This window comes from Panthera tigris, chromosome C1 (assembly GCF_018350195.1).
Source record: "Panthera tigris isolate Pti1 chromosome C1, P.tigris_Pti1_mat1.1, whole genome shotgun sequence".
Lineage (NCBI taxonomy): Eukaryota > Metazoa > Chordata > Mammalia > Carnivora > Felidae > Panthera > Panthera tigris.
This window is the reverse complement of record NC_056667.1, coordinates 111,272,849-111,292,247: the sequence shown is the minus strand read 5'-3', so window position 1 is coordinate 111,292,247 and position 19,399 is coordinate 111,272,849. Positions and strand designations below refer to the sequence as shown.

General features: G+C 40.2%; 1 pseudogene; it reads left to right on the top strand.

Moving 5' to 3' along the window:
* Positions 1-312: 312 nt before the first annotated feature.
* LOC107180625 lies at positions 313-1,035 on the top strand (annotated as a pseudogene).
* The last annotated feature ends 18,364 nt before the right edge of the window (positions 1,036-19,399 follow it).

The following is a 19,399-nucleotide window of genomic DNA, read 5'->3' as shown; positions in this document are numbered from 1 at the left end:
TCATTCAGGACTGACCATACTCTTCCACAAACTGATCATCTTTTCAAAAAATTTTATTATGCTCATGCATCTGTGGGTTAAGAATCAGACATGGCATAGAGATAATGACTTATTGTTACCCAACATGTGGGCTTTTCGCATGGATCAATGAACAGATGGAGCTTGAATAATCGAGAGGCATCTTTACTCAGGTATCTGGCAGTTGCTATGCATTGGCTGGGACCTCAACTGGGATTGTGATTTAAAACAAAACAAAACATTGCTTCTCCCCCGGCCCCTGCTGAATTTGCAGCATTCCAGAGGCTGGGGGGCATGCCACTGAGGCACAGCTCCTCCTGTAGGGCCTGGGTGGGTGCCATCCCTTTGTCTTTCCTCTCACAAGATGAGTTAATTCTAAGATGGAAACAATATGAAGCACTCGTCCAAGCTTTGGAGGGCAAATACACAGATCTTAATTCTAATGATGTAACTGGGTTAAGGGAATCTGAAGAAAAACTAAAGCAACAAGAGTCTGCCCATTGGGAAAACATCCTTGTAATGTGACTAGCCACCAAGGAGCAAGAGATGCCAGAGTCTACTACTCAAATCCAGTACCTCAAGCAAGTCCAGCGGCCTAGCGTCACCCAACTGAGATCAACGATGGTAGACCCAGCGGTCAACTTGTTTTTCCTAAAAATGAAAGGTGAACTGGAACAGACTAAAGACAAACTGGAACAAGCCCAAAATGAACTGAGCGCATGGAAGTACACACCTGATGGGTAAACAAATCATACTCCCCAGTCAAGACTTCCCGGACAGTCCCACTGCAAGAAAGCTGTGGGACAGCCTAGTACTCATTTCCACACCAAGACTCAGACTTTCTGAGCCAAAAAAAGCCACATTCTTATACTATCCAGCTTGTAATAGTTAGCATAAAACTTACCAGATGAACCTTGTGTTTCAGCTTTTTTCTCTTCCCTCTCCCCTTGCTTCAGAGGCCTGATGGCGTCAGACTATTCTGAAGAAGTGGTCACCGCCAAAAAATTCCCCTTCTAGAACATGTAGACACTTGAGAAAAGTTTCTGTTTGAAGAAAATAGAGGGAGAAACAGAAGTCTAAAGTGTGTGGCACACTGTGTCTTCAAACAGTTTGGAGGAATGAAAATCTAGAGATTTAAAATCATGAACTGAACATGTAAAATTCCAGTAAAATGTAAAAATGGAATATGCATCACTCTTAACCTTGAGCATAGTGACTTAGAGACACTGCATATCAGTTTTGCCAATAAGACTGTGGACTTTGTGATTGTTGTTGAACTTCTGGGTCAAAACTCAAATGAGGTGAATTTTGCCTTTAAAGAGTTTCATTTGCTAAGAACCAACTTAATAGTTGTGAGAGAATCAAATAATAGATGTCAGTACAAGTAGTTCATATATTTAACCATTTAGTTTGGGGCTCTATATTACTTGATTGAGCCTTAAATCAATGTGGGTTTAATCAATGGTTTGTTCTTTGAATGGTTGCTAATGCTGTAGATAATCTTATTGAGGACTGTACAAACACAAAGGTGTGGTATCAAACTTCAGGTTGAAAATGTTTGAAGCCTTATGAACATTCATTTCACTACTAGATTATATAAGGATATTGCCTGTGATGAGACTCACCATGTTATTTTTTTCAGTAGTTAAATTAAATCCCCATTCCATTCAACAGGCACATGTTGAAAGAGCATTGTTGTTGTTGTTAATGGGGCAATGTGTTGCCTTCATTGTATTTGGGCCTTTTGTATTGCACTTTTGATATTAAATTAAATGTACCTTGAAAAAAGAGAAAAACACCTGCAATACGCTTTTCCATGTGCCCTCTGTTTTCTTACATCATAGTGTCCTCAGAGAAGTAGTATTTCTTCTAAGAAAGGTCTCTACTCCAATCACTACTGTTCTAACTAAGAAGGTAGACTCCTCAAGAGTTGTACAACATCACATTTTATGGGTTACAAGGGAGCCACAAACCCACTCAGATTCAAAAGGAGGAGAAATAGATTCCACCTCTTGATCGGGGTGTGGGAAGTTCTATAAACGCATATGGAAAAAGAAAATTATTATAAGCTGTTTTGAAAAATGCAATCTACCATGTTTAGGATTGTTGGGATTTTTCCAAACTTCTTATTCTCTTAATCTATTTGTTCTCACTGTTTCTAGGCCATGCTAAGTATTAAACCTAATAGTGAAATGTTTATGACGACCATGTACTTATTATCTAGAAAATTAGAAAACAAAACAACACCCCATTCACAATTGCACCAAGAAGCATAAAATACCTAGGAATAAATCTAACCAAAGATGTAAAACATCTGTATGCTGAAAACTATAGAAAGCTTATGAAGGTAATTGAAGAAGATTTAAAGAAATGGAAAGACATTCCCTGCTCATGGATTGGAAGAATAAATATTGTCAAAATGTCAATACTACCCAAAGCTATCTACACATTCAATGCAATCCCAATCAAAATTGCACCAGCATTCTTCTCAAAACTAGAACAAGCAATCCTAAAATTCATATGGAACCACAAAAGGCCCCGAATAGCCAAAGTAATTTTGAAGAAGAAGACCAAAGCAGGAGGCATCACAATCCCAGACTTTAGCCTCTACTACAAAGCTGTCATCATCAAGACAGCATGGTATTGGCACAAAAACAGACACATAGACCAATGGAATAGAACAGAAACCCCAGAAATAGACCCACAAACGTATGGCCAACTCATCTTTGACAAAGCAGGAAAGAACATCCAATGGAAAAAAGACAGTCTCTTTAACAAATGGTGCTGGGAGAACTGGACAGCAACATGCAGAAGGTTGAAACTAGACCACTTTCTCACACCATTCACAAAAATAAACTCAAAATGGATAAAGGACCTGAATGTGAGACAGGAAACCATCAAAACCTTAGAGGAGAAAGCAGGAAAAGACCTCTCTGACCTCAGCCGTAGCAATCTCTTACTCGACACATCCCCAAAGGCAAGGGAATTAAAAGCAAAAGTGAATTACTGGTACCTTATGAAGATAAAAAGCTTCTGCACAGCAAAGGAAACAACCAACAAAACTAAAAGGCAACCAACGGAATGGGAAAAGATATTTGCAAATGACATATCGGACAAAGGGCTAGTATCCAAAATCTATAAAGAGCTCACCAAACTCCACACCCGAAAAACAACCCAGTGAAGAAATGGGCAGAAAACATGAATAGACACTTCTGTAAAGAAGACATCCAGATGGCCAACAGGCACATGAAAAGATGTTCAACGTCGCTCCTTATGAGGGAAATACAAATCAAAACCACACTCAGATATCACCTCACGCCAGTCAGAGTGGCTAAAATGAACAAATCAGGAGACTATAGATGCTGGAGAGGATGTGGAGAAACGGGAACCCTCTTGCACTGTTGGTGGGAATGCAAATTGGTGCAGCCGTTCTGGAAAGCAGTGTGGAGGTTCCTCAGAAAATTAAAAATAGACCTACCCTATGACCCAGCAATAGCACTGCTAGGAATTTATCCAAGGGATACAGGAGTACTGATGCATAGGGGCACTTGTACCCCAACGTTTATAGCAGCACTCTCAACAATAGCCAAATTATGGAAAGAGCCTAAATGTCCATCAACTGATGAATGGATAAAGAAATTGTGGTTTATATACACAACGGAATACTATGTGGCAATGAGAAAAAATGAAATATGGCCTTTTGTAGCAACGTGGATGGAACTGGAGAGTGTGATGCTAAGTGAAATAAGCCATACAGAGAAAGACAGATACCATATGGTTTCACTCTTATGTGGATCCTGAGAAACGTAACAGAAACCCATGGGGGAGGGGAAGGAAAAAAAAAAAAAAAGAGGTTAGAGTGGGAGAGAGCCAAAGCATAAGAGACTGTTAAAAACTGAGAACAAACTGAGGGTTGATGGGGGGTGGGTGATGGGTATTGAGGAGAGCACCTTTTGGGATGAGCACTGGGTGTTGTATGGAAACCAATTTGACAATAAATTTCATGAAAAAAAAAAAAACAAAAAACAAAACAACACCAACAGGGTATATGACTTAGGTCAAATAGACAAATTCCCAGAAAGACATAAACTATTGAAATTGACAAGGAGAAGTAGAAAATTTGAATAGATTTAGGAATTAGAAAGATTAAATGAACAATTTAAAAAGTACCTACGAAAAAATTCCAGGCCCAGAATGATTCACCGGTGAATTCTACCCAACATTTAATAATCAATTCAAATTCTCACAAACTTTTCTAAAATAAAAGAAGAGTGGGAAAGAAGTTCCCAACTCATTTTTGGAGACTAGAATGACCCTGGTATGAAACCACAAAAATATATTACAAGAAAAGAAACCTTTAGATCAATATCTCTTATGAATATAGACACAAAAATTCTCAACAAAATACTAGCAAACTGAATCCACCAACATATGAAAGGGATCATATACCATGATCAAGTGGGAATTATCCCAGGAATGCAAAGTTGGTCCAACATCTAAGAATCAATTAATGTAATCTATCCTATCAATGAAATAAAAGACAAAAATTATGAGATCATCTCCATATATATGGAAAAACCATTTGATCACAATGAACACCAAATTATGATAAAAAAGAACACTCAACTAAGATTAGAACTTCCTCAAACTAATAAAGGGCATGTATGAAAATCCACAGCTAACATCATACTTAATGATGAATGATGAATGATTACACAAATGTTAGGAATAAAACAAGGATGTTTGCTTTTACCAATCCTTTGCAATATTGTGCTGAGGTTCCAGTCAGGGAAATTAGTCAAATATATGTATGGAATCCAGATTGAAAAGAAGGAAGTAAACCTGTACTTGTAAGTACCTGTTCATGTTATAGAAAATCCTAAGAGATACACTAATATATGTATATATATTATTCAGCAATCTTGCTGAATTTATTATTTGTTCTAATATATATATTTTATAATATACATATAATATATATACGATATAAAATTGAGAGTCCAGAAATAAACTCATTTTCAAAAGGTAAACTTGTTTTTCCAAAAAGGTATTGAAACTGGGAAAAGAGCAGTCTTTTCAAGAAAAGGTGTTAATATAATTGTATACCTGCAGGCAAAAGAAGAAAGTTAAACTGTTTGCAGCATACCCAAAAATTAACTTGGAATGGATCATAAGGCTACACATGAGAGCGAAAACTATATAACAGGATCTTAATGACCTTGACTTAGACAACTTCTACTTAGATTGGGCACTTTAAGCTCACATGACAAAAGACAAATGAGACTTCATAAAAATGTAAAACCTTGTGTCTTAAAGGACACCATCAAGGACTGAAAAGACAACACACAGAATGGGAGAAAATATTTGGAAATGCTACCTGTAATAAGGGACTTGTATCTAGAATATATAAAGAATTCTTACAACTCAATAATAAGACAAATATCTCAATTTAAAAATAGCCAAAGGGTGCAAATGGTCATTTCTTCAAAGAAGACACATATATGCCCAATAAGAACATGAAAAGATGCTCAATATTACTAACTATCAGGATAATGGAAATTAAATCACAATGAAATACCATGTTACACCCACGAGGATGGTTATAATAAAAAAAGATAATAACGTATGTTGGCGGGATGTAAAGAGATTGGAACCCTGAGACATTACAGGTGAGGATATAAAATGGTGCAGCTGCTTTGGAAAAAAAGTTTGGTAGTTCCTTAAGAAGTTAAACAAGGCATTGTTATTTCATCTGACAAATCTACTCCTAGGCATTAGCCAAAAGAAATGAAGAGTATTATTCATAAGAGTATTATTCATAATAACCAAAAAGTGAAAACAACTGATGAATGGATAAATAAAATGTGACAGGGACGCCTGGGTGGCTCAGTCAGTTAAGTGTCTGACTTTGCTTCAGGTCATGATCTCAAGGTTCAAGAGTTTGAGCCCTGCATCAGGCTCTGTGCTGAAACTCAGAGCCCAGAGCCTGCTTCCGATTCTGTGTCTCCTTCTCTCTCTGTCCTCCCCCACTCGCACTCTGTCTCTCTCAAAAATAAATAAACATTTAAATAAATAAATAAATAAATAAGGCATGCCATATGACCAAATATTGTTTGGCAATAAAAAAAGTACCAATACATGCACCTTGAAACTATTTTGCTAAGTAAAAGAAGCTAGTTACAAAAGACGCCATATTATACGATTCCATTTATCTGAAATGTCCAGAATATGCAAATAGAGAGACAGAAATTAGATTAGTAATTGCCTAGGTTGGTGAGGGGGAGGGAGTTTGAAGGGCATGGAAGTGATTGAGAGTGCTTACTGGGTATCATTTAGGGAGTGATGAAGTGTTCTAAATTTGTGGTGATATCTGTACAACTCTGAATACAGTAAAAGCCATGCAATTATACATTTTAAGTGCGCCCATCAAATGATATATGAATTATATTTGAATAATATAACAGGTCGCCTGGGTGGCTGGGTCAGTTAAGCATCCAACTTCAGCTCAGGTCATGATCTTGCAGTTTGTGAGTTCCAGCCCCACGTGGGGCTCTGTGCTGATAGCTAGGAGCCTGGAGCCTACTTCAGATTCTGTCTTCCTCTCTCTCTGCCCCTCCCCAACTCATGCTTGCACTCTCTCTCTCTCTCTCTCTCCTAAAAACTACGTAAACATTAAAAAAATAATGTTTTATTTTTAATAAATAAATATTAAAATATTTAATATTAAAATATTAAAATAAATAAACAATATAATTATTGCAAAAATAATAATATAATTATATTAATTAATAATTAATAATAATATAGTAATTATTATTGAAAACAGTAACAGATGCCTGTTAACAATAAGGTGCCTGGGTGGCTCAGTCAGTTAAGCACCTAGACTCTTGAGTTTGACTCAGGTCATGATCTCACAGTTTGTGAGTTTGGGCCTCACATCGGGCTCCACACTGTAGGATTCTTTCTCTTCCTCTCTCTCTGCCCCTCCCTCTTGCGCACACATACTCTCTCTCTCTCAAAATAAATAAACTTAAAAAAAAAAAAAACAGAAAAACCCAAAGTTGTTAACTAAATGATTTTTATTTTTGAAATTTTGTCTCACTTCACAGAAAAAAGATGACTGACATCTGACCTACAGAAGCTGTCTTGCTCCCCCCAAGCCAGAAGACACCTGATAAGTTCCTAATCCTAGTGATGTCCACTGTCTGAGATGCTTTTCCCCACACCTGCACTCCTAGCAATGTCTAAGGGACAAGCTGTAGAGTAGTAAGTTTTTAGTACCCTATTAAAATGGTCCTTTTTCACCACTTCCAGGACAGGGAAGCATCTTGCTATTAAAAAGTTTTAAGAATTTGTCTCTAAATTGTTAACTTCTGATACAAAAAGAGCTGAATGTATCCTACTGCCGTAAATAATAATCCCTCTTTTTTATAAAAGATTTTATTCTTAAGTAAACTCTACACTCCATGTGGGGTTTGAACTTACAACCCCAAGATCAAGAGTCACATGCTCTACCGACTGAGCCAGCCATGATCACTTTTTTTTATAATGTCAGCTTTTTCCCCGAAGGCATACAGAGGGACAATCAGTGTGTACAGGATGTGAGTCATAGCCAAACGGCCATGTGAACCTCCCATGGGCTTCACACTGGAAATAAAGACACATTTTAAACTGACACTAATTCACCAATTCCATCCGTGGTATTCTTTAGGATTCCCAGAGAGGCAAAAATAGCACATAAACCGTAATTGTTTTGACTACGTGAGCCCCTCCCCCACCAGAAGCAAAAGTTTGCCTCTGAAGCATGAACATCTGGTCATTCTCACCACCGCCTTTCTCTAGGCTCGCCTTAACTTCCTTTTGGCCCTGTTTTAGGTGGGCCTGCTCTACACCATTGGGTCAAGAGGCTAAGCAGACACCTGCTTCCACTCGGAACGTCCCTCCGGAACAGCATCAGGTTGTCTCCAGAGCTCCGGATGGCAGCGCCTACTCCTGGAAGCCCCGAGACCCTGCTGGGGCCATGCAGCTCTGGGCATGCCTCTGAACTTCTCTGGACCTCCCACAACTTTTTATTGTGTTGTCACAAATGCTAAATCCTAGTCTAGTTTCTTTATAGGGCCACTGCAGAAAATAGAGCCGAAGTGTGTGAAAGCGATTAGAACACTTTTAAACTGCTTTACAAATGCCTACCAAGCTGCGGGCAATAGTGCCAAAGTGCTCATCTCACAGATGAGGCACCCGGGACCAGGGCTGAGTTCCTGGACCACACAGTGGCAGCGTCAGGCCTAGAATCGGAGTCTTCACGGCATCCCTTTTCCTCCAGATGGGACTCCCGCTCACCCACAGGCTGTTCTCAGAAGACCAAACCCGTCTCCTTGCAAATTATAGGAATCGATTTCCTTGGTAATCCTTCCATGTGGTTTTATAAATCGATTAGCTTTTAAAATATACTGTAAATTTCTGCATCTGCTACTTTAGAATATTGATTGTATCTGTCAAAGATTTATTGTGGGTCAGAAATTTCTGTTTGATGAGGCTCACTGAAAAAGATTAGGGAAGTATCTTAAGTAACCATCAAATGGACTGCTCAATTATCAATAGGCAGATTGTCTGAAATGCTTTTTCTCTTTTTGTGCATTGCCCCCAGGGAGAGAACAAATAAAGAGGTCAGGATCAAAGAAGATAATTTCTATCAAAAGCAGTCCGTGACCGTCAAACTTGTGAGGATCAATATGTTATTTAAAAGAGTTCATGATAACATAATAATATGTACATTATGTTATGTTAAAAAGCAGGATCCAAAAGTGTCTGTTAACTACATGCAAAGATATATACATACACGGAACAACAAAGAAAACTGTAAAGGGTCCCCCCGCTGCCCCTAAGTAGCCCTCATGCATCTATCTGGTAAGCTACCTCCCTGCAAAAGCAGGCCTGGCTTTCGGGGATGCTGGAGGGTCTGAGTGGAGCAAGGAAAAAGGCTGATCTTTGTGTCCCACATGAGCAAACCTCCCCCGTTTCCCTGGATGGTTCAAAAGGAAGACTCTCATTTCTTTGCTGTCCTTGCACATACCTGATGTCCACGTGGCTGTGCTGACCTTCTCAGGGACACAGATACACAAACAAGTCGGCTTTTGTGGGGGCCCCTGTAGTTCCAGAACTTTACAAACATTCGCACATGTGTAGACTGCGAGCAGTCGGACATGCAGCGGAATCCGCACTTTGCTTTCCTCTCTTGACATCAAGTCTTGATGCTTTCATCCAGAATAAAGGTGGGGCCTTCTGATGCTCTACAACTGCCCAGGACTCCAGGACTCCAGGACTCCAGTGCGTCTTTATTTTACCAGTCCATAACAGAGGGGATTTGGGTCCATTCCAGTCTTTTGACATTACAAACGAGGCTCCCCTTGTATGCAGCAGGCATATTTTTTATTTCAATACATCATACCGGATTGTTTTCCAGAAATATGAAACTCACACTTCCATCAGGAAGATTAAGCATACCTATTTTTCCAACATTACCAGCCCCATGCCATGTTCTTTGGTGACAGGAAAGGTGCTTTGCTTTGCATTCCTATAGCTACTGGAGAGGTTGAGCATCTTTTCGCATAATTTTTAGGCTTTGGTGTTTTCTCTGTGAAATCTGTAAATGTTCCATTCATCGTACTTTCCCATTATTCTCTTGGAGTTATCAGTTTTGCAATTTGTTAGAGCTTTGAGTACAGAGTTTGTCAAATGGTATGCAGTAATATTGATACACATGGATTAGAAGCACGCTGAAATGTAGGTCCTCAGGCAGCCCTGTTGCTCAGGCTGCACACAGCCCCATTCACTCACCCCAGGACACTGAACTCACACCATCCACTTTTATATGTGCTATGATATGAAATAAGTTGGCAGATGTGCATTACACAGAAATCTATGGCATATGAATGGCAATTTGTGTTTACTCGGTCTTGGTGTTTAGTGTTTGCCTTTGTCCGTGGCATCACTTAATATAAACTCTTTGGGTCATTTTATATAATGATTTATATCTACCTTCCCTCTGAACATTTGATATTCCTGTATAATTATTTAAATATAGTTTCCCAAGGGCAGGGGTTTTTGTTTGTTTCATTCACTGCAATATCCTTAGTGCCTAGAACAGTGTCTGGCATGGAGTAGATGCTCAATAAACAGTAGTTAAACTAATTAATTAATGACAATGCAGTATGGGAAGTGGAATGTAATGGATAAATGTATACATATACATATATGTATATGTGTATTGTGTGTGTGTTTCTCTCAAAAAGTAAGGCTCACCAATGGGGATGATGAGTGGTATAGGTCTTTCACAATCATTGTAATACATCTCTCCTCTCTCTTTATGTTCCACATGTTTGCCTGCTCAATGCCTCCTTTCTCTGTGCTGAAGGATCAAGGGTGAGGCCACAGGCCACTCTGGAGCTTACTGGAACTCTAAGAGCCAGTTCCCAGTGGATACTTTCTCCAGATCCCTTTGTGGCACTGAAGGGACCCTGTTTGCCATGGTGAGGCTCTTCCGTACCTAGCTGTCCCCAGTTGCCACAATACTGGAGCAATCAGCTAAACCCTAATGTCCTCAGCTACTTCCAGTATCAGGATGCCTAATGCTACAGAGAAAATGAGCATAGGTAATCAGGACTCAAAGAGCACTATTCTTATTGACCACTATAGGACCACTCAGGACTGGTGTGAGTGGTTGTACAGAACATCCAGAGAGACAGTGAAAAGCAGTCAGGCAGGCGTTACATTCAAATCCCGTCTCTGTCCATTACTGGTGCACAATCTCAGGCTTGAATTTCGTTGAACTCGGGTGTCTGGTATGTAAAAAGGTAACAACAATACCTACCACCACGTTGTGCTAATTACATGCTGTAAATTCTGTAAAACTTTGGGGTAATCAATAATCACCGTTACTGCTACAGCAGCATTTCCAGAGAAACTTTCTGCTACTTCTGCACGAGGCATCCTTTGACAAGACTTTACGTATCTGCAAACAGCCTCCCACTGTGTTTCCATCGCAGGTGCAGAGCTACTGATAACACCAGATGTGTTATCACAAATTATCATTGGATTTCCTCACTGTGTTTAGAGCATGCTTTATCATTTCTGCTGACAGGGCGTTTGCAGGGTGAGGGGGCTGCAGTCCAAGAGGCCCTTCAGGCAGCAAACTGCACTGGGACTCACCATCCAGGACCCTGCTCCAGACTCAGGGCTGTGCCTACCCCCAGGAAGAAGCTAAATCAGTATCAAATCATAGAATCAAGTCAAAATGCTGGAGAGGGAACAGTATGTGGGGAACAAGATCACTACTCCCCATTCCTTTCCTGTTCCATCCGCCTCTGATGTGGCTGTTGCCCTACCACCCACAGAGCGCCAGAAGTCCCCATCTCACCCTTGTCTCAAACACTCCATGCCCTTCATAACACTGGTTTCCCTTCAAACCCCAGTCCTCACACCACTTTTCAACCCCTTCCATACTCCATCACAGACGTCCGTCTCCCTTATATTTTTACAACGCTGCTAGCAAGTCAACTGACAACGAGACTTGTATTCCAGATGCCTAAGTACATACATTGGTTTTGTTTTCTCTCCTAAGACCCTCAAAGGATGGCAGATGCATAAATGGGAATAAATCTATACTAAAACATGGAACCATGAGAAGGTGCTCATCAGTAAGCAAAAGACCCAACACACTTCTGGAAGGTGGGGCTAAGGCTTCTACCATGGCTGCTAGAGCCATGGGAAAAGCCCACCTGATCCTGGCAGTGGGACAGGGGTTAAGGTGGGCAAGAGGAGGTAATGAATGGCTCTTTCCATTCACCTTGAATCACACCCTGCCAGTCACAGGCACAATAATGTACAAACCACCTGCCTCCCTAGAAAACAAACCTGTCATTGTAGGTGATTCAAGGGACAAAAGGGAATTTGGAGATTCCAATATTCACCCTAAAATTTGTAAATTAAATATCAGATTTCATTTTTGAAAGAATTGGATGCTATTGAAAAAAGGAAGAAAGTATAAACATGCTATGGGCTAAAGAAGAAGAAAAAACTAGGTTTCCCAAAGTGTTTCCTTAGAATGCCGGAAAAATCATGTTGAGAAAAGTGTCCACGCCATGAAGGTAAAGAAGATGAGAGCACAGAGACAGGGAATTTCAAAACAAGTGCCCTAAAGAAAATAGCATAAACTGGAGGTGACATAATTTTAAAGAAATAATAGAATAACTTCCCAGAGCTAGAGAGAGGCATAAGCCACCAGATAGAAAACATGCATCAGGAACTGAGCAAAATGTATGGAAAATAATTCCCACCTTCACACATTTTATAAAACTCCAGAATACCAAAATGATAGAAGATCATAGAACTTCAAGAGAATGTGAAAGTTCCTTAGAAACCCATGAGAATCAGTATTCCATACTTCAGCAATATCATACGTCTCTTTAGCAAAAGATACAATAGCATAGCAGTGTAAGATCCTAAGAGAAATGATTCCAATCCTAGAGTTCATACCAAACCCAAAGCCAAACTAAGAAGGCAAAATAAATGTGTTCAAGCATAGAGAGATTCAGAACATTTACCTCACATATATCCTTCCTGAACACATTACCTAAATTCCTCCAACAAAATAAGAAATGAGACCCAAAATAAAGGAAAACATAGGTGTACCCCAAAAGTCCAACGGGGATAAATGGGAACAAGTCTGCATCAGGATACAGTGAGATGGGCACTCAGGAGGAAATCACCAAGAAACAGAAACTGCTCCTTACTCAGTAAATAAATGCATAAGAAGCTAGAGATTTCTCACAATGTGATAAAGGAAGTACCATTTTCTCCTTTATAAGCACATGTATATGCTCTGAGAAAAAAAAAGTCTACAACAAAATATAATGGCAAACTACCCCCGGGAGTGTGGATCCCTGTAAGGACGAGGGAGGGAAATTCAGGTGGAGGAGGTAAAACTGGGACCTCAGCCAAATATATACATTTTCTTTCTTAAAAATAAATCCAAAGCAAAAGAAAAGGTACAATTGCTTCTGAGAAATATGGTGGGATGTGATAAAGGATGAGGCAGGATAAGAAGGGGTATTGTTCTTTTTTGCTATAAGACCTGTGTCCCAATGGTTTCCTTCCTAGGTACACATGGTATCCAGATAAGGGACTTAAAATTAAACAAATTTATTTTAATTAAGAGTCTAGATATTCCAACTATGTTGCTCTAGGTAGAGTTTAGGAATCTTTCTTTTCAAAAGACCCGCTGGTGATTCTAATGGCAGGAAGTCCCGGAGCTGGCATCGAGGAAACTGCACCAATAATTTCTCTGTTGGGGGTACCTCTTGAGTCAATCCCTTGCATGTGGACAGATAGCTGGTGTCCCCCACCCCTCCTTCCACAGTGGTTTTATGGGTAAGAATCACAGCTTCCAAAACGGACAAAAAGGTCCTCTGAGAGGACCAAGATTGGGCCTAGATTTCTCTTTTTCCATAGCACTTTGAGCTAAACACACAAGGACATTTGAGAATCAATCATCTCACTCTTGAGGTTAGCAAGTTGTTAAAAGATCATAAAGTTCTTAAATTCCCACTCTGATCAACAGTGAATTAGTAAAAGATATGAAAGTAGGGCTTGAAATAATTTCCCTGGTGACTACTAATCTGCAAGACAAGTTCACTATCCTCCAACTATCTACCCAGGAAAACCAACTTCCCAGGGAGGCTCTGGATCCAGAGGACCATGGTACATCGATGCCCATTTCTTCTCCCTCCCAGAACTCCTATTCATTCTTCAAAATCCAATATATCAGTGTCTTTTAATGTACCCAATTCTCATTCCATTTAACGTATTTTTGTATGTAAGTCAGGCTGCAATAAAACTTACACACTCAAATACATTATGCACAAGAGAGTCTACAGTATTCTCACATGGGCAGCTGGGTAACAATCCTCTCTTACCATCCCCAACCATATATTTAAACTTCTTGAAATTTCATCACCAACCAGGAAGAGATCCATTCTGTAGTGATATTCGTTTGAAGTCTGAGCTGCACATCTGCTTACATAATTTGTGGAGCTGAGGACACTTCTCAGCACTCCTTGTGCCATGCTCAGCCGCCTGCTGGGCACTGCTCCATCATGGCGTGTTGGTCATGCATGCGATAGCAACTGAAAAGGGGCAACACTGCACTCTACAGGCTAAAAATGCAACGTCACCGCATCACTACACCCATGGCAGCAAATAAAGTGATGAATGAACTTGAAAATCAAAGTTTCTACAGAAACTTTGAAACTTTGAAACTTTGAAAATCAAAGTTTCATATAGAAAATAGAAAAAAAGAATTGACCATTTTCACATTGGAGTCGCTATTTAGGAGAGAAGCAATGAGGAATCACAGGTTCCAAATACCTGCACTATTTAACTTTACTTGATATTTAAATTATTTCCTACGAGTAATGAAAAATTAGATTAGCTGAGAAATCATTAGGAGTAGATGTTTTCAGTCGTAAATGCTGTTAAGACATCAACTTTGAAACAAGACATTCCTGTTGCCTTTCGTCCCCTTCCAAGCTTTGAGATTGACTTCAATGACCTAAGACCAAAAAAGGAGTTACTATAAAAGAACCTAGAATTTTCGACTGGTTATATTTAAAAAATTGAGACTTTCAAATAACATGAAACTGAAAAATAAATTGGATGCTGAAGCTAATAAAAATCTATTAATTATATTTAGTTTTTTCCAGTGTTTGTGATTATCTGAATACCTTAATTGTTCTCATTGATTAATTTTACCAGTTAATGATATAATATATATTTATAAAATGAGTATATACTAATGCTGCTTTATCCATTTTTTTTTTTTACATATTGATGTTTCCTGACAGATTTCTCCTAAGGACAAAGTTTGCTTTACTTGGCATCGGTCAGAACTAGGTGAAATCCAAGCCTTGCCATTTACTAGTAGAAGATGGCAGAAAAAGAAATAAACTTGGTGACACTTTATTAACTCCTGTAACCCTGCTGTAGAAATGAAACAGAGAGGCTTTCCTGAGTGTTGCTGTGATCGCTGCCTCAAAGGACCAAGAGAGACCAGGACTCTGTCATTCACTGTCCGCCTAACCCTGGACTGTGATTTCACTTGTCCCGAGCTTTGGTCCTCCCCACCATTGTGGGATCCACCATGGCCCTTCAGCTTCACAGCACTGTTGTGAGCATCAAAGGACATAGGACCCATTACACTTGATGCCATTGCCTTTTTCTCAGTGTGCCATGAGTGTTACTTCATGTTACCCTTTCTCTTATTCCTTTCTCAGAATGTTGCTGTGAACAGAAATGTCAGACCTGTTATCACAGCTGTTGGAGCATGAGTTGTCTTCAGGGGCCTCTGACTGCATGTGTTTAGATTCCAGCTCTTCCACCCAGGCACACAGTGTATCCGGAAGTAAGGTTTCAGTATGCATGTCCCTCCACCTTTTGGCACCACTTAGGCTGAGAGTTCAGAGTGACAGATTATAATAATAATAATAATAATTATTATTATTATTATTATTACTCGCCCTCAGCAATAATGATTAATGAAACGCAAATAAACCTCACTGATCTCCAAATAGCGGTACTTTGAGAACCAAAAGAGTAGCTTCCACTTTGCTATGCAGAAAAATTCTTCTGATCCATACTGAGAAATTATAAGCTTTCTGAGACATATTTGACAACTACGAAAAAAATAGAACTCCATATTTTAAAAACCAGATGAACAATATGTAATTTAAGGCATACTTATGTCAGGGGAAAAACGTCTTCCACTCACTCATTATGTAATTCACTTTTCGGCGCCAGCCCCTTGACATATGATACGTGAGTGACAGATTAAAAGGAGCTGGAAATTCACATACTTGCTTTATTCCAAAAGGAATAAAAAATTTACGTGACCCCATTGGATAAAAAGGCCTTTATTATTTTTAGAATCTCTTTGGTTGAAAGGAGTTTTGCTGGCTTCTCTCAATAAACTTTAACAAAACGTGTCAGGTCCCCAACCTCTTTTAACCCATGCCCCTCCTGAAACAAACGTTCCCAAGAAAGCTTTTTATTCTCTACCCCTTTTCCCTGGTCACTCCAGAAGTACCATACAGGGTTGGAAGAAACCACAATTTCATACCATCTTGTGCAAGCATGCAGAAACCAGGTCCCAATGAGGTTGGTTAACTTATGGGGTGAAGAATTACCAAGGGGAGTCGCGGACAGATCTCAGGAGTACACATGGCCCTGCGGAGTGCAGAGTTCAGACCGCCCACCTTGACCATCCTGTGAGGAAAATAACCTGAACTCACCAGCCAAGCAGCAGTAAGTTCCCACAATAAAGTCAGTGACCAAAAGGGCAAGGGACAGTTAGCACAAAGACAACAGCACAAGAGCTCCAGACAAATACATGCCTCCCTCCCATCACCCTGAGGACACAGGCACAAACCCCCATCGTGGGTAGGCAAGGAGCAGAATGATTCTGAGAGTCACAGCATTGACCTAAAGGAATACATGTAAACCAAAAGGATGCTACCCAAAAGAAATTTAGATAAGCTTTGTAACTGACAAGCGTCAGTTTCCCCATTAGCAGGCCAGGTCAGAGCTCCTGGGGAAACTGAGCTAGGTTTTAGGGAAAGGATGAGCATTGTTTTGTCTGTCAGGGCAGCAGCGTGTGAGAATATCCATGTAATATGCATGTATCCATTTACAGGCATATGTACACATGCATTTGCTGTCTAGTCATTGATCAATAATCTGTGGGCTAGAAGATCACCATCCATTCATTTGTGAACCAGCCACTTGTACTAGAGACTATGCTGCCTTTATACACGGCCTTACCTGCAGCAAGGGAGATGTAACTTCCTGCATTTATAGATGTGGACACTGAGTCTGGAGAACTGAAGACACACATGCAAGGTCACTTGCATGTAAGTGGAAAAGTCAAGTTTCCAATCTAGATCTCTGACTCCAAAGTGTGGACTCTTTCCCTGTGCCATGCAGGATTCAAATGCAAAGCCACACAATGGGAAGACAATGTGACAATGGCAGTGGCAAAAAGGTGAAAAGAGGATCACACTTCAGGATGAGCAAAATCGACATGCCAGGGCAGTGACTGGGTGAAATTAGGGAAAGGAGGAGACAGGTATGGGATGGGCTGGTAGTTCTAGTGTGACAAAGCATGGAGGAGGGGAATTTGCCACGTACAAGGCTACAGAAGGAGGAAGCATCTTGTAGGCCTGCTTAGGAGTTGAACATGTAGGCTGTAGGGATCCCAGGAGGCCCTTCTTCCCCAGGTTAGTGAAAGTTTGCTGCTTCAAATGGTAACTGTAGGGTCAAACAGCCATCAACTTAAGAGGTAGAAGTTTGTGTCACCACCGGTGGCCACCCCTACAACATAATTCCCCTAACACGTACCTACAAAGGATGCACTGATACAGAAGAAGGGGTCTCCATCTGTCAAAAATGACCACCGAGGGGATTTTAGCCCAGGCCTCACTCTATGTCTATGCCTGCCAGACCTGTAAGACCAGCCCACATGTTACGCCAATCACAGGTACCCATTAGTGTTGACATAGGAAATGGATCTCAACAGCTAATGTGCTGAAAATGCACAATATGGCTGAATTGTCTGAGGTTGTATGATCAGGTCAGGGGTCATCTACCTGGCCTCAAAGCCCTGCTCCACCTCCCCTAGTTGTGTGGCCTTGACAAAAGTACTTGCTTATCTATAGAGTTTAGAGTTTCCCACTATAAAATGAAAATAATAGCATCTACTCCACAGAGTTGTTAACAAGGAAAAAGTAAGCTAATTTCTGTAAGACAGCTGCACACGTTAGCTATTGTTAGTAAGTTACTCCTGCCTATAAAACTTCACATTCATGGGAGATAATAATGATTCCCTCACAGCCAGGAATGAGACTTCCAGTGATTGATGGCAGCATGTGATGGGTGGGGGAGTGGGGGGCATGGGGGGTGGACTCTGATGTCAAGCAGACAAGAGTTACATGTGCACATGATCTTCTCTTGAGTACAGTGTGACCCTAGGCAAGTGTCAACCTCACTGCAACCTAGTTCACTCATTCATAAACTAGTGAGAGTAATATACCTCTGGGTTCACAAGACAGCTTGTTTGACTTACGTCAGCATCTTGATGCCTTGGTTTCTCACCTGGAGAATGGAATAATAGTACCTATTTCACTTTCAAGCAGAACCTTTCAGAGGAGATGGTGTAGTTCACCACATTCCCTCTCACAGGTGATGTGATAGTGGGAGATTCTATCAAGATAATGACTCCAAAATGAATTTAGATCTGTAGCATGAGCAAGAAATAAACTTCAGTTCTATTAATCTAATGATATTTGAAATTGTCTGTCAGTACTGAGGAATCTAGGCTACCTTAATTGGTTAAGGTCTTATAAGTGTGTGGATGGTATTTGAAGCCATGAACATTGATTGATTAGATCACCTAGGACATGAATACAGGTAGAAAGAGGAAAATAAATAAATAGAGGGAAGAGAAGAAAGCAGAAAAGAAGAGAATGGAAAGAAGGGGAGTAATGGAGAGAAATGGAGAGGAGAGAGCTTGGAACATGAACAAATGACTTCTTTCCACTTGTTTCTTGGAACTCTGAGATCAAAAGCTGCTCTGAGCTTTGCTTTTCTATTTTATGTAGATCGTATTGGTGTGGAGAAAGTGTGAAAAAAAGACAACTGTGGTCCCAATGGAGTGTTTTGCTACCTTTACTGCCTTCCATTTCTGCTATGTAATCAGCACTGCCTATAAAGAGACCACAGGGCTAGAACATTTGACTTGATGAGTTTCCCTTAGACATGCATCTTGGGTGTCTTTGGTTTTAATTTTAATTTGCCCTCTCCTGAATGAGAATGTAGAGAGGAATGCAGCATGGTCCAACCTTAAACTATCCTCTAGCTTTGGCAATGACCCTCTCACATCTGGTCAAGGTCATGAGCACTGGGTGTCACTATCACTAGCTCACTCTACTTCCCTCTAAGCAAGTTAACACACTTCCATGGGCTATTGAAAGGCTCCTTCATTTGTGTTTTTGCCCCCAGTCTTGCCCTTTCCACCCATCCTTCATTCAGCAGCCAGAGTGATACCTAAAAACCTGGTAATGTCCCTGTTGATCACGTGCTTAAAACCTTACAAAGTTGAAACAAGATAAGGATGAACACTTTTGCCATCACTGTTCAGTATAGCATTTAAAAACTCTAGGTAGAGAAAATAGGCGCAAAAAGGAATAAAAGCAGCCAAACTGGAAAAGAAAGAGCAAAGCTATCACTTTTCAAACACCACACAACCTTAGATGTAGGAAGCCGTACAGATTAC